Below are 13448 nucleotides of genomic sequence, written 5' to 3'. Positions count from 1 at the left end.
ATGAGGCTTAAATAGCATTTCAAATCTCCAGTCACATGGGTGGGTACATAGAATAGAAAGCGTTCTGGAAACCACACTGTTGGTTTTTTTTTATTTATTTATTTTTTTTATTTAGCACAGTTAATACTTTGTGACTTTTCTTTCTAGACCATGATGTGCAGATAAAATATATTTTTGTGAAATGCCCTCCTAAAAATAATTAGTAAGTTGCTTAATTTTTCAAAGCGAGATTTTTCAGTCCTCAAGGGGTAACAGCCCTTGGTCTGTATCGTTGGCAGACTTTGGTATAACTTTGTATAATTTGTTTAACCTTTCTCTTAACCCCTAACTCTGAAATGGAGATGAGATACTTACCTTTTTTTTAAAAAAAAAAGGTGAACAATAATGAGAGGGCATTTATCAAGCCCTTTGAGAATCTCATTTAACAGGCTTCTTGTGAGCATGGGATCCAGTTCAATAAATAATAAGGGTTTTTCATTTTTGATATTATGTGATCATTATTTAATGTTTACAGAGGATGCTCAGTGGACCTGTTTCAGTATAAACACAAAAGTGGTCTTTGCTATTTCTCCCTTTCCAAGGGGAAAAAGCTCATTGCTCCCTTATTGTTTTGAAGCTTAATTAAATAGTTCAAAATCAGGAAGTTCACCATTTCACAGTGTCTTCTGTTTATTTTGTTTTCCGATGACTTTAGGTTTATGCAGCTGATTTCTTTGGCCATCTTCTGCCCAAAGAAAGCCTCCCAGAACAAGTAAAGCCCAAACTGGGCACTATCGTGGGTGATGTTTCGGGGAATAAAAGGAGAGCAGGTTTAGAATCTTGATGCTTGTAAAGCCTGATGTTTTACAAAAATTTTAAATAATGGTGATTAAATTTTGCCTGTAGGGGGCTGTTTATTAACAAAATTCTGGCCTCTAGCTTGCCAGCATCTTTTAGCAACCGTTGAACAACACGAGTTTGAACCACGCGCGTCCACTTATATGCGCATTGTTTATAGCACTGTACTGTAGATATATTGCCCTTGATTTTCTTAATAACATATTCTGTTCTCTAGCTTACTTTGCTGTGAAAACAGAGTTCATCACACATATAACATACAAAATATATGCTAATCACTGTTTATGTTATTGGTAAGACTTCTAGTCAATGGTAGGTTATTGGTAGTTAAGTTTTGGGGGGGCTAAAAGTTATGTACAGATTTTCAGCTATGGGGGGGGGGGGTTGACGCTCCCAATCCCTCTGCATTGTTCAAAGGTCAACTGTAACCTCTTTTAGAATTCTCATCTTCTCCCAGTGATTTTTTTTCATTGTGAAACTTTAGAAATTCCATTTGCTATATTAGTATCCCAGAGGCCTTAGAAGTATTATGGTAGAAACCCTGTGACTAATGACTGTCCAAATGTGGACATAACAATTGCCTTTCCTTGCATGTATTTGGGGGAATCATCATTGATATCATGTGGTTGCATTTCAGCTACTAACGAGTCTTTTTTCTCTGTTTCCCTATCGGTCACCAAGTAAGAGGTTACAGAGCCTCAGGATGCTTTGGTAACCAAAAGAAACTCTTAGTGTGTGTTATAGGCTAAAATATGCCTTCCCTTCCTTCGCACCTCCCCCCCAGATTCATGGGTTGAAATCCTAACTCCCAGTACCTCAGAATGTGACTGTATTTGGAGATAAGGTCTTTAAAGAGGTAATCAGGTTAAATGAGGTCATTAAGGTGAACCCTGATCCGTATTACTGATGTCCTTATAAGGAGAGGAGATTAGAGCATGGACACACTCAGGAAAGATCACGTGAAGACACAGAGAGAAAGTGGCCACCTGCAAACCGAGGAGAGGTACCTCAAAGGAAACTAGGCATGCCAACACCTTCCTCTGGGACTTCCAGCCTCCAGAACTGTGAGGGAATTAGTTCCTTTTGTTTAAGCCACCCAGTCTGCACTACTTTGTTATGGCAGCCTTAGAAAACTATTGTAGTTTGTCACCATATTTGAGAACTCCTTACTTACTTTTGAAATTTTGTAGATAAGGACTTGAAGAGCAGAGAGACTGGTAACAACAAAGAGGAGGAGGAGGAGAGATGATTGTTGGATGCATTCATCTGCTGGGGGAGAGCATAGAGAGTCCTCATGGATGGTGGTAGGATTGTAAATTGTTTTCTTGAGGGAGTAGAGGGCGGTGTGTTCTGGAAGTTCACATGAATGCGACAGACGAAGACAAACATGGGCTGGGGCTTCCTGAGACGGGATGATGACTGCTGAAGGGCTTCTGGGGATATCTTAGGGGATGGGTGGGGGGAGGTACACTCCTTAGTTTTGTACCACTGTTCAGTGTATATCCTACTCAAGAAATATTTATAGAGCCTTGCCATATCTTATCCCCTGACACTGAGGTTAGCCTTATTAGATAAGAGCCATTTCTGTCTTCAAGGCTCTCCAGGACAAATAAGGAGTTTACAAAATGCTGATAATTATTGCCGAGCAGTAATAATTATAATGATAGCTTTTTAATACTATTACTATAGGTAACGTGTTGAGCACTCATTGTGTTTAAGGCATTGTGCTAAATGTATACTATGTGCAATTTCACTTATCTGAACCCCAGCGTGATGGCTATGCCCATTATAAAGATTTAAAAATGCTGGTTGTAAGTTAAGTGACTTAATTAAATCAGCTACCTAAGGGAGAGCTAGGAGTTAAAGCTAGATCAAATCAGTAACAAAGAAGACTAGGCAATACTAGCCAGCATACTTGGAATTACTAGAGCATGCCTGAAAACTATAAAACCCTTATGAAAGAAATTGAAGATTAAAAAAAGAAAAGGAAAATCATCCTGGGCTCATGGATTAGAAGAACAAATATTGTTAAAAATGGCTATACTACCCAAAGCAATCTATACATTTCATACCATCCCTGTCAAAATACCACCAGCATTTTTCACAGAACTAGAACAAACAATCCTAAAATTTTTATGGGACCATAAAAAACCCTGAAGAGTCAAAGCCATCTTGAAAAAGAAAAGTGAAGCTGGAGGCATCACAACTTCGGACCTCAAGTTATATTAGAAAGCTATAGTGATGAAGACAGTATGGTACTGGCACAAAAACAGACACATAGATCAATGGAACAGAATAGAAAATTCAGAAATGGACCCATCACCATATGGCCAACTAATCTTTGACAAAGCAAGAAACAATATCCAAGGGAAAAATGATAGTCTCTTCAATAAATGGTGTTAAGAAAACTGGACAGCAACATGCAAAAGAATGAAACTGGACCACTTTCTTATATGCAAAAATAAATTCAAAATGGGTGAAAGACCTAACTGTGAGATAGGAAACCATCAAAAAACCATCAAAAGCACAGGCAGCAACCTCCTTGACCTCAGCCCTAGCAACTTCTTACTAGATACATCTCCTGAGGCAATGGAAGCAAAAGCAAAAATGAACTATTGGGGCCTCTTCAGGATAAAAAGCTTCTGCAAAGCAAAGGAAACAACAAAAGTAAATGGTAGCCTATAGAATGGGAGAAGATATTTGCAAATGACATATAGTATGAAGGATTAGTATCCAAAATCTATAAAGAACTTACCAAACTCAACACCCAAAAAGCAAATAATCCAGTTAAGAAATGGGCAGAAGACATGAACAGACATTTTTCCAAAGGAGACATCCAGATGGCCAACAGACACATGAAAATATGCTCAACATCACTCATCATCAGGGAAATACAGATCAAAATCATTATGAGATACCACCTCGCACCTGTCAGAATGGCTAAAGTCAACAACACGGGAAATAACAGATGTTGGCAAGGATGTGGAAAAAGGGGAACCCTCTTGTGCTGTTGGTGGGAATGCAAACTGGTGCAGCCACTCTGGAAAATAGTATGGAGGGTCCTTAAAAAGTTAAAAATACCTTATGACCCAGCAAGGTGCTACCAGTTATTTACCCAAAGGATACAAAAATACCGATTTGAAGGGATACATGCACCCTGATGTTTATAGAAGCACTATCAACAATAGCCACATTGTGGAAAGAGCCCAAATGTGCAATGACTAATGAATGGATAAAGAAGATGTAGTATGTGTACACAATGGAGTATTACTCAGGCATCAAAAAGAATGAAAGCTTGCCATTTGCAATGATGTGGGTGGAGCTAGAGCATATTATACTAAGTGAAATAAGTCAGTCAGAGAAAGGCAAATATCATATGATTTCACTCATTTGCAGAATTTAAGAAACAAAACAGATGGGGCACTGGGGTGGCTTAGTCCGTTAGGTGTCCGACTTCAGCTCAGGTCATGATCTCATGGTTCGTGAGCTTGAGCCCCACATCAGGCTCTCTGTTGTCAGCACAGAGCCTGCTTTAGATCCTTTGTCCCCCTCTCTCCCTGCCCCTCCTGTTGCTCTTGCTCTCTCAAAAATAAATAAACATTAAAAAAAAAAAAAAAAAAAACCAGGCGAACATAGCAGAAAAAAAAAAAAAAGGCAAACCATAAAACAGAATCTTAACTATAGAGAACAAACTGAAGGTTACTGGAGTGGGGAGATGGGTGGAGGGATGAGTTAAATAGGTGATGGGTATTAAGGAGGGGACTTGTGATGAGCACTGGGTGTTGTATGTATGTGATGAATCACTAAATTCTACACCTGAAACAAACAAACAAACAAACAAAAACAACCAGAAAAACAAAAGAATTGCTAAAGCATGCATTCCTGAATAGGCTGAAATGCATATTTGAATGTCAGGACCTAACTTAGGCCATCAGATGAGAAAATCCAAACTGTCCTCTGGGAACTGTTACCTTGTATCTTCGGCATCTGTCCATTTCAAGGGGGGGAATCTTTCCTGCACAGTTAATGGCCATTTATAGACTATGTGAGTCCATGGTAAAGCCACTCCCTTTTGACAGCATCACAGTGTGAGTGCAAGATGATGAGTGGGTTCTTTTAAGTCTGGCATTGTGTATGCCAGTGAAATTTTCTGCCTCTACTATTTTTTTTTTTTTTTTTTTTTTTTTTTGCCTTCCTAGACAATTAAATATTTTTTGGTGAACACAGCAACTAACTATTGGATAGCATCTCATGACATTCCAGTTTCTCAGATTACAGTGAAAAGTAGAATCTATGAAAACTACAAAAACTTAATCAGCCTGACCATCACACTGTGTCCCGGGAGGCCTTGGAAGATGGATTATAATCAGAGGGTTGCTTCAAGTACATGGAATTAGAACAAAGAGAGTTAGATAAATCAATTATTTAATGGTGTCTAAGACATCCTGTTTCAACCCGTCTCGTCCAAAGGGATGGGCCTGCTAGGGGGAGTGCAATACCAAAGTCTATAAAACTCCAGACTGATTCCAGAGGATGCAACAGAATTTCAGTTGGATTCTTAGATTAGCCTTAAGAAATATGGACCATAATTTCTTATGGAAATTTCTTATGGAAAATGTGGAAATATTTTCTCACCTCCTCTCCCCTCCCCTCCTCTTCCCTTCCCTTCCCTGACTGCAAATGTGGACCAAGAAACATCATTAATTTTACAAGCAAGGCACCAATTTTTTCCAGAAATGTAGAATTAGAAAATGTGAGAGCAACAAAGATAGATGAAGTAATGAGATCCAAAGAGACTGTGCTTTGCCCAAAGTTAATATAACTATTTTCAGAAGAGGGACTAGAACTCAAGCCTTCTAAGTCACCATCATTTATCTTAATAATGGCCAAATTTGTGTTAAAGCAAATAGTGGTCTCTTGTTGTATTAAAATATTTCTCTATTTTCCTGGAAAATATGCAGAGGTTTCTGTGACTAAGTTCTTAACTTGGAAATATTTATATGGCTGTCATTAAGATGAGTCCAATAATATTTAATTGTCTATGCTTTTCCATAATGATAATTCATGAGATGTGATTGCAGAATTCTAGTTGCAAAATGATATTGCAAATTAATGCTTTTAACAATTCTCTTTACTTATTTGTATGTGTATATGTATGTATGTGTGTTTGTATAAGTGGAAAGTAGTTATTTGAATACCAGGCTTGGATAACCATTGAAGATATCAAGTGAAAAGATTCTCTAACACTTGGAGTTCAGTGAATCTGTCAGATATTTCATTTATTGAGGATGATTTATGATTATTTCCTATTACCACAAAAAGCCTCTTAGCCCTATGGCATACCTTGAGTTTAACCAGAATGGGTTACAGGGAATGGTAGAAAATCCTCTAGGCTTTGGAGCCAGATGGACTTAGGTTTGAACTGAAGCGTTACCACTGAATAGTTTGTGAGCTTGGGCAACTTGTTGAACCTTTCCGAAGCCAGTTGATCATCTGAATATGGCAGGATAATCTGTTCATAAACTGACTTGTGTTTCTTCTTGCTATTTTCCATCCCAAGAACATAGGTGGATGCACTTGTCTCAGAGCATTAATGGCTTACTGCAGAAGTTGCAAGGTCCCAATATGCCAACCCCTTACTAAGATTTCTGGAACATTGATGAGGGCTGGAACTCGGAGTTGATGAAGCAGAGGAAATCTACCCCGGGAAAGAAAAGAGGAATTCATTCCTAGAGATAGGAAAGATTGTGGTGTTTTTGGTAAGAGGTATAGGGCTTGTGAAAGGGCTAGTTCATGGATATTAGGAGGAGTGACTGAGAACTATGGCCTGTGAAGTCATAGGGAGAAATGTATGTCCATGCTAGTCATGGACCAAATGGAGCCTCCTGCCTGTCAATGAATCACATGGGCTGGGACCCTGGGCCTGATGGCCTAAAGGTTGGAAACCCTTCCCTACTTTCCAAGTGCCCAGTAAACTACCTTTGTTATTACATGTTTTATAATTGTTTTATAATATGGCTAAGATTGACTCTTATCATTTTAGAGAGAGGGGACTTCTATCTAGATTTAGAAAAATAAGGAAATGTGCCATTTCTTGTACCTGAATGTTGTGGAGAACATTATCTCTGCAACCTAATCTCTGTCAAATAGGATTATTCTGAGAATTAGAGATAACATGCCTAGAGCACTTAGGGCAGTGTCTGGCACAAAATAGACATGCTGAGCAATTATTAATAATTATTATTTAAGATATTTTTATTTTGTCATCAAAACAACCTCCAACTCAAGATTGGTGGACCTAAACCTACTTCTCTCTTTTTAAAAAAATTGACTTTATTTTTTTAGAACAATTTTGGGTTCACAGGAAAATTGAACAAAAGATACAGAGATTTCCCATATACTCCTTGCCTCAACATATACATAACCTTCCCCATCTACTTCTCTTTTCAAACAGAAGAGTAATATGATAGTTCATGAGATTGATCCTAGAATGCCAAAATTGAAGGAGTCCTATATTAGGGAATACTAAGCACCAACGGTAGACACCAAAATGTGGTTACTTAACATTAAAAAAAAAAAAAAATGTTTATTTCATGAGAGAGTACAAATGGGGTGGGACAGAGAGAGAGCAGGAGAGAGAATCCCAAGTAGGCCCCACACTGTCAACACAGAGCCCGACATGGGGCTTGATTTCACCAAACATGAGATCATGACCTGAGCCGAAATCAAGAGTCAGATTCTTAACCTGCTGAGCCACCTAGGAGACCCTTTCTTCAGAAATCTTTAATAAAAAATTCTCCTTATTTAGGAAAGGGCACACTTTTGACTAGCTGTCCATATCTTGCACCAGGCATCTTCAAAATATCATCAGATATATTCTCTTTTATTTTCCCATTATTCACTTACAATGGCAAAATCTGACACAAGAAGCAAGATGTAATTAAATGAAAGTAGGCTTTACTGAGCACTGCTAGTTTGGTAACAGCTACAAAATATGTCCATTGTAACTTTCCTTTCGCTGCTTGAACCCCACCCATTTTCCCCCTTACCATCCCTCTAAGCAACATCATGTGAAATCAAACATGTCTTGCCCTCATTTCTCAATTGCCTACAACCAGCTAGCAGGCATATAAGCAGTGAGGTAAGAGTAGAAATTTACATAAGGAGCCTATTAATATACTATACAAATGAGGGTCCTGTGGAGAATGTTAATTCATTTCTTACACTGAATGGCCATGATCACTGTAAATTTTCATCACGGCAAGAGCTAAGATGGAGGTGGAAAACTTGGGATATACCTAAGAGATGGGAATTGACTACATTTTATGAAGCAAGTTAATTATCACCTACCTTTTCCACAAAGTAGAGGAACTTAAAGGGTGCTTTGACTTCAAAGCTTGGGTGCATAAGCTTGGGAATAATTTTTAAGAGTCCTCTTGGATCATTTCTTGAAGAGCAGTGAGTGGGGAATTGAAACATTTTAATAAAATATTTCATTTTATCATATTTTAAAAGTGAACCCATTTCTACAGTACTATTATGAAAATTTATGATCTCTTTTTTAAGCTGACTAAGAACCACGGCTGATAGAGCGTAGATAGACTGGACTAGATGTTATCTTTTGTGACCCTCTCCTTCCCCTGCCCCATAGCAGCTGCTCAATTACTTTATTGGTTAGTCATTGATTCATTGATTTAACTAAGATTTATTCACTGTGCCAAGATTAGCAAGGTGGCTACTCACAGGTCTGTGGGAAGACACATGTTTAAAAACCTCACTCTACCGCAAGCTACAATTGAGCCATTTGCAAAATGCTTTTGAAGTCAAGTGAAGGAGGGACACACTCCCTCGAGAAGGAAGGGAGGGCTTCACAGAGAATGATAAGAATTTTACCTGGAGAAGGGAATGGCAGCCAGAAGAGATGCTTGGGAACTGATGAGTAGTTGTGTGGCTATTCCTAGGGCACATCATGGAATAAGGTAGGAGGTGGTAGGAGGTGCAAGTAGGCATGACCCTGTAATTGACTGAGTTCTAGCCACTGGTATGAACAAAAAGATGTGTTTCACTTCTAGGGATGACTCATAAAGCCTCCCATGTGTTCTCCTCAGTGTTCTTCTCCCCTCCCAGCGACTGGACTGTGGATACCCAAGGGCAATCTTGAGATCCATCTGTTGAACACGGAAGAACCGCTGTCAGCCCGGGCCCTAGACTGTTAAGTAAGCAAGAAACAAATGTCTATTTATTCTCCTTTCAAACAGGAAAATTTTGGGGGAAATTTGTTAAAACGTCTTCCATGTAATTCTAAGGAGTTAAGTTTTACCACGCAGGCTAGGGAAGTTAGGAACTGTTCTCCACATATAGTTACTATTGGCTTAATTAATTAATTGAGCAAACATTTATTAATTATACACTGAGTATAAACTTCTTGGCCTTAGAAGTAGGACACTGAATATGATGTAGACCCTGCCCACAAGCAAGTTGCGGTTTGGTGAGTGATTACAACCAGGAGAGATAGCTCTAAGGGTTTTTCGGGAAGCCCTTTCATTGCTCATCCCAACGACCCCTTCCAACTTCACTTCATATCACCATTACCACCATTATTTCTTTGATGTGTCTGAAAGAAGTTTTTCTCGATCTATGTCAAGCACATTTTTAGAAAATACTGCTATTTTGTTGATACCTGTTGTGTACAGGAAGTCTGAAGCAGCAACAATGACAGGTTTTACTGTCACAGGGTATTCTAGGAGGTTTATACTGAGGGACACAGAGACCCAAATCAATTGTCATAGCCCAGGGTCGAGAGAGAGAGCAAGTACATGCAGGGGATCTCCTACGGGTGCTTAATGTGCCTAGCAAGAGGAGGCTTCCTGGAGGGGCTCAAGCTTGCGCCGAGTCCTGGGGAATGAGAAAACTAAGGAAAGGCAGGGAGAAGGGCATGCCCAGCAGAGGGCGTGGCGGGGAACAGGAGCATCAGTGTTTTGGACCAACTGCTGTGGTTGCTTTGTGGAGGAGAGAGCGGAGGTGGAGAGTGGGAAATGATATGGTCGCCTTGATAAGTGAAAGGTCTTGAAGAAAGTGTTCAGGCTTGTTTGACCAAGATCTATTCCTTGATAACTATATAATAGTTTAAGTGAGATGTGTAGGGAGAGAGGGAGCAAGGAAGGAAGCCCACTTTTATTGACTCAGCATAGCTGTCCCATAAATTCATTCTCTTGCTCCAAGAAACCTCATAAAACAATGAACATCATGGCCCCGGTATAAACTGCCAAAGATTTCTTTGGCCACAGTCTACTTTTCAAGGTTGTTGGCACCTCTTTCATGGTCTGTGTGTCCTGGTCTGAGAAGTGAGTGTTGCATATTTGAGCCTGGTTGGTATTCCTCACCTACTGGTTTAGTAAGAGACCAATTTCATTGGTCTTGGGATTCAGGAGAAGCTTCCTGAGCAAAACACACAAAGAACTGTAGGTGCCCATGATTTTAAACAATGAAAAATGTCCTTGCCCTGTTTTATTTTTAGAGGAAGTAATGAAAACGGAGGGGTAAATCCTCTAGCAGGGAAGGAGCATTTCAGCTGACCAGGTAGAGTTTCTCAAAAGGCCATGGATCATTGCTCCTCCTCATTGGGGTTATCGGCTCCACATTCTCCAGGAGTTGGAGGAATCTCCTGATACATGCTCTGGCCACGGTGCAGTCTAAGTTTTCTTCAGCAAGACAAGACCAAGGGTTTACTGGAAGGAAGGAGAAAAGTTTCGTGAACTGTTCTTAACTTTAGCATCAACTTTCCCAGCTGTGGCCATTTCAAAAATGCCCTCATCTGGTGCTGCCTTCCAGTATCTTCTCTTTTTCTACCGGTATTAACTGATTGACTGTTTTAAACATCTGTGGGCCGTGTGCCTGATCCTTGCATCTCTGACTCCTGCCCCTGTTGAAAGTAATTCTTATATCATGAGAAAGTCTTCACGTTGGATATCTCTGATGTACCTTCAACTCCTGCAGAGGAAGTATTTCATCAGATTTTGGAGAATTAGCGGAAAACTCCGTCGTTCGCTGGGCAAAGGGGGATTCTACTGTGTGAACCTCCCCTCACAGCTGCTCGCCTACCTGGGAAGGCTACTTTGGCCGTCTCTTCTGGGAAGAAGGAAGCCAGATAAATGAGCAGTATCTTTGTTCCTCTCTTCTGACACAGAGAGCACCCATGCCTTCTGATCTTATTTTTGGCCCCACTCAGGTACAGTTCCCTCCCCTGTGTCCAGCGAGATCAAGACACTCACCCCAGCCTCCACACTGAGACTCCCGGCCCCACCAAGGACTTGAACTCGTGGTCCCAAGAGCAGGATGGATTAGCGCTCAGGGCTCCCACGCTGACTCTATCAAAGCTTTCCTCCGCACATCTCCATTATGTGAACAGCTCTGTTAACCAAACCTATTATCTTTCCCCCTTGGTTTCAAGTTGAGAAAGGGAAAACAACTTCTTTAATGGCCCACAGATTGATGATTAACATTTTACATGTCCCTGCTGCTAAGTAAAAGAACTGCTTTGTGGACAGTGAAAATGCCTAGGAGAAAGAAGCGGGAGTCAGCTTGGTTTATTAAGTTGTGCTGCCTCATTAATCACAATCTTTTTTTATGGCCATACTTAAAGGCCCATCCATTGTACTTCTCGGGAATGGGGTAGATCAAAAACAAGTGCTTTTAGTGCACCTTTGACATCTGGCAGAGCAGCCGGCTATGTGCGATATTGCTCTCAAGCAGTGTGGGGAGCTGCATTTTCTGTGACCATGCTGGCCCTTCTGATTTAAGCTACTGCAGAGGGCAATGAATTACCTTAAAGGAGCTCCACTGCCGAACTCCCAAGTTTTATGCCGGACCCCTGCCAGCTTCCCCACTTTATGAGTATGAACAATCAGACAATTGAACTGATTTGACTTTGCCGCTCCCGGAGTTTCACTGCCGCGAACCCGGGGATGTAATGATGGCAATGCCATGCTAAGGGCTGCCCTGCCTAGCAGCGGTGCCCGCTGCCCGTTCAAGTAGGGCACCCATTCTTGTTAGCTGAAAACTCTTCTGATTTGCAGCAAGGGGAAAAACAGATCCCACGCAATCCGATTAACTCAGCTCCGAATGTTATTTTCATTTAACACTGTGGAACTAGGCAGTGTCCCAATTTTTGTTTTTAATGGTAAACTCATTAAAAGGCAGGGTTCTTTAGCAAGGAGTCTTCTAGCACGGGTGCGGAAGGCACCCGCCAGGTCCTGATGCAGGTTGTTGACCCGCACACATAGAAACTTATGTGCATAACGCTCTGTACCTACCCGCCCCATACACTGGGTCAGGCTTAACTTAGCATTGTCAAAAAAGGGCATCCGGTCCAGTCACAATCTGAAAATGGGTAATTGGCAATGTTTACAACTCACGTCAGTGTATACTCATTCTAGCTCTTTGTGAGAAACTGAAGAGAAGTGCTAAGGTTTAGATCTTGTAAATTTTCTGTGTCAGAGACCATATTTACTTTCAGGATTTATTACATGTAAAACAAATTTCCTCTAGAGGCACCTGGAGGGCTCAGTCGGTTGAGGTTGAGTGTCCGACTTCGGCTCGGGTCACGATCTCACAGTTTGTGAGTTCGGGCCCCGTGTCTGGCTCTGTACTGACAGTTTGGAGCCTGGAGCCCGCTTTAGATTCTGTCTGTCTGTCTGTCTCTCTCTCTCTCTCTCTCTCTCTCTGCCCCTCCCCTGTTCACACTTTGTCTCTCTCTGTCTCTCTCAAAAATAAACATTAAACATTAAAAAAAAAACCAAAAACAAATTTCTTCTAATGTCTTTTGAAAATAACGTTATTGTATAGACAAGAACAATCCAATGCTCCTTGTAAAAAAATAAATAAAACTCAAACAGTGCAGCAGAGAATCCAAAAAGATTGTATAAGTAATCCACTATCTTACCACTTAGAGATTCTGATTATCAAAACTTCAGACATCTCTGTAAATGTACACTGATGGATTGTTTCATTCATTCATTTTGCATCTGTAAGTAATGTAAATATAGTTAGAACAGTGCGGAAAATGTGATCCAGTGTATGTAAAATGAACGCACACAACACACACATTTAAACATAAAAACACCCTGGGATATCAGTCCCCTATGTTTAAATGTTTGCTTGACACTGACTGCTAGCCCTGGACTCCAGCAGACATCTAACACGATTTAATACCTAAACTCTTGATTTGTCCCTCCTCACCTCAAAAAAAAAAAAAATCCTCTGGTCAGAAGCAGCAAAAATTGGGGCCCGGGCCTGTGTTTAAGCTCCTTCCAGGTAAATACTGGTGACTGGGCTAGAGGGAGAGGTGGGGGAGGCATCCACTTGTCTCCCCAGTCTCTGGGGAGAATAGCAGTCAGCCACTATTTTTTTTTTTTCAATATATGAAATTTATTGTCAAATTGGTTTCCATACAACACCCAGTGCTCATCCCAAAAGGTGCCCTCCTCAATACCCATCACCCACCCTCCCCTCCCTCCCACCCCCCATCAACCCTCAGTTTGTTCTCAGTTTTTAAGAGTCTCTTATGCTTTGGCTCTCTCCCACTCTAACCTCTTTTTTTTTTTTTTTTTTTT

The sequence above is a fragment of the Panthera uncia genome, chromosome D4 (assembly GCF_023721935.1).
Source record: "Panthera uncia isolate 11264 chromosome D4, Puncia_PCG_1.0, whole genome shotgun sequence".
Taxonomy (NCBI): Eukaryota; Metazoa; Chordata; class Mammalia; order Carnivora; family Felidae; genus Panthera; species Panthera uncia.
This window is presented reverse-complemented; position numbering follows the sequence as displayed.